The sequence below is a fragment of the Archocentrus centrarchus genome, chromosome 17 (assembly GCF_007364275.1).
Source record: "Archocentrus centrarchus isolate MPI-CPG fArcCen1 chromosome 17, fArcCen1, whole genome shotgun sequence".
NCBI classification, from domain to species: Eukaryota; Metazoa; Chordata; class Actinopteri; order Cichliformes; family Cichlidae; genus Archocentrus; species Archocentrus centrarchus.
The window spans coordinates 35161856-35165362 of NC_044362.1; positions in this window are offsets into that span (position 1 = coordinate 35161856).

Consider the following 3507-nt stretch of genomic DNA (forward strand, 5'->3'; position numbering starts at 1 on the left):
AGGCCGGAGGGAGAATCGGACTCCACCACATTCTTTTTATGTAATTGGATATTTTTGGAGCAGGGACCCGGGCCTCTGCATTAGCCCTTACATCAAATCCTGATAGGATGACTTTCCTCCCTTCAGGGACAACTGCTGGCACAGGGGTCAGTAATCTTTACACTATCTGAGCCTCATACTGGATCTTCTATGAGTCTGTGGTGGCGAGTGCCATCCTCTATGCTGTTGCATGCTGGGGCAGCAGACTGAGGGCGGCAGACGCCAACAGACTCAATAAACTGATCCACAAAGCCAGTGATGTGGTGGGACTGGAGCTGGATTCGCTTATGGCAGTGTCGGAGAGGAGGATGCTGTCTAAGCTGCAGGCCATTATGAACAATGGCTCCCACCCACTCTACAACACAGTGATGGGACACAGGAGCACATTCAGTGCAAGACTCATCCCACCAAAATGCACCACAGAGTTACTATACCCAAAGACCCCAAACTTATATTCAAACTAAACTTCGCAGAGTTTATATCCGGATTAAAGCAAAATATTGAGTACTGGAAGACTTTGCCTCTGTCAATGATTGGACGCATTAATTCGATCAAAATGATCTCCCTACCTAGGTTCTTGTATTTATGTCAAAATCTTCCTATTTATCTTACAGCGACTTTCTACAAGGACCTGGATTCGATCATTCAATCCTATATATGGAATGGGAAAAATGCTAGGATTTCTAGAGTGCATTTACAGAGGCCGAGGGAGGAGGGAGGTCTGGGCCTACCTGTATTTAAACACTATTACTGGGCTGCCAATATCAGAGCACTAATGTATTGGCAACAGGGCCTCCCGGGTAACCCAGGGATAAATTTCCCTCTGTGGCTCAAGATGGAATCCAATCTGGTGAATAACTCCTCCCTACCAGCTATGCTGTTTGCCCGCCTCGAAAAACCAGAAGCCTATCGAAATTTGAGCTTTGTGTTAAGACACGAAGTAAGAATCCTAAATCAGATCAGGACCTTCCTTGCATTACCAAATACATCAGCACAGACGCCGTTTTGCTTTAACCACAGTTTCTTGCCTCCTTGGCAGGACAAAGCTTATCATGATTGGAGGGAAAAGGGGTTAGTGTCGATTAAGGACATGTATATTGGCAATAAGTTTGCATCATTCAGCCTATTGAAAGAAAAATACAATCTGCCCCATTCACACTTCTTTCGATATCTGCAGGTCAGGCATTACATTAAGTCAAAAATTGAGAACTTCAACACCTTTCCACGGGAGCACGGTGTTCTTGACATACTTGTGAGTTCCCCTGACTCTAGACATCTCATTACAAGAATTGTGCATCTACTTAGTGACCACACTGTAGCACACACCACAAAAATCAGGGAGGCCTGGGGAAACGAGCTAGGGATAACGATCCCTGAACCCTTATGGAACAGATGCCTCTCCAAAATTCGCTTGTGTTCAATAAACAGCAGACATCAGCTAATTCAGTTTAAAATCACGCATCGGTTACATTACTCAAAGGTCAGATTGCATAAGATTTATCCCTCTGTCTCCCCCATATGTGACAGGTGTAACATCTCTGAAGGCACACTGTCTCATGCTTTTTGGTCTTGTCCTTCATTAAAGGGTCTTTGGTCTAAAGTGTTTGACTGGTACTCCAAAGCATACAAGACTCCCATACAACCTGAACCAGAACTTATAATTTTTGGATGCCCTCGAGCGCAGGGGACTATACCCGCTACAATGCGGCAACCACTGGAACTGGGACTGATTGTTGCCAAGAGACTAATCCTGAGGGACTGGAGGTCCTCTGCTCCCCCTTCATTTCGCCTTTGGGTGACGGACATGATGTCCATAATACAGATGGAAAGACTTCGTAAAGGCTCTAAAGACACTTTTTCATACTACTGGAATCCCTTCCTGGAACACTTTTCACAGACTAGATTAAGCTGAACATACTTTGTCATGGACTCTCCCCTCGGTTGCCCCTCAATGGGTGTATGTACTCTCATGTATGTGACTTTATATACATTTGCTATGTGGGTACACCATTTGTCAACTGGAATGTTTTATGTATAACTTGTGCATCTGGGTTCTATTTGTTTGTCTGTATGTTCTAATCTTGAAAATTTAAAATAAAATTTATAAAAAAAAAAAAAATGCACCACAGAGCGCCACAGGAGGTCATTTCTACCTGTGGCCATCAGACTCTATAACTCCTCCCTTAATAGGTGACACTGTGGTTCATCAGTGTCATTCACTTATCAGTATTCAATTGTACATAAAATTGTTTAAATTTCCATATACATTGTACATACACTTATACATTGTACAAAAAAGGACTGTGCATATATATATAATGACATCTATTTAAAAATTTTTGCACTCACAATTTTCATATGTGTATAGATTTAGATGTGTATATAGTCAAAATATCTCTTTAGTCTTTATACTTTTATGCCTTTAGTATATGTTATTGTGTTTTAGGTTTACTCGTTTAAATGAAACGGTTGCAGCTGTAACAATAGTAATTTCCCTTTGGAATCAATAAAGTATTCTGATTCTGATACTGATGGTGACACAGCCTGCTCAGTATAAATAATCAGCAATAGAAATTATTGTAAATAATTAAAACCTTTACTGAATGTGATGACTCGGCAGTGTCTGTTTATGATTGTGTGAGGCATATTTACTTTGCATTTTCATTGCAATAACACCATGTTTTAGCATGAAATTACAGAACTAAAATTTTAAAAAGCTGTTCATTGTTATTAAAACAGAACAATTTTGAATTGCAGAAAAAATTTATCATGTGTAGGTCTACTTTGAGACAGCAGCTATGAAGACACTGCAGTGTGTTTGGGTGAATCTCGTAAATTAAAAGGAGCCCACAGCTTTCAAAACAGCACATGTAATAAAACCATTTCATAAACCCAACGTTTCGATTCAGCATGAAGGCAATCACTGAGAGCTGGTGTTAATGCACACCCTACTCCACCTTCATGGCTAACATTTGAGTCATGAGACTCCTGCAGAGAGCAAATCTACAGAAAAATTATGATTCAGTTCCCAAAAAACAAATCTGTGTAAAATGCAAGCAAGTCAAATCATTTAAAGCCCATAGTTAAATGAGAACAGCACAAAACAGCAGATCAGAAGTGTTTTATTGTAATATTTGTTGTCTATCTGCTCATTTGAAACAAAACAGAAAAATGACTGAAAATCTTTGGGCTAAAGTTCCAGGATATCTTTCCATCATCTGGCTTCACATCATCAGTCAGGCTAAGAGGTTACATTGAAGCATCGGACCAATCAGCAACCTGGATAGATTTTTCCAAGAAAGATAAACCTGAAGAGGATAAACACACAACGCAGTCAGAGCAGCGGTGTGAGTGTGTGAGCTTTAAGCACTTGGCTCAGTCAGACTGTAAAAGAGCTGCTGTGTTAATAAAGTTTACGTGAAGCCAGGCTTCAGAGTCACAGCTCGGGGGGTGTATGTGTGTGTGTGT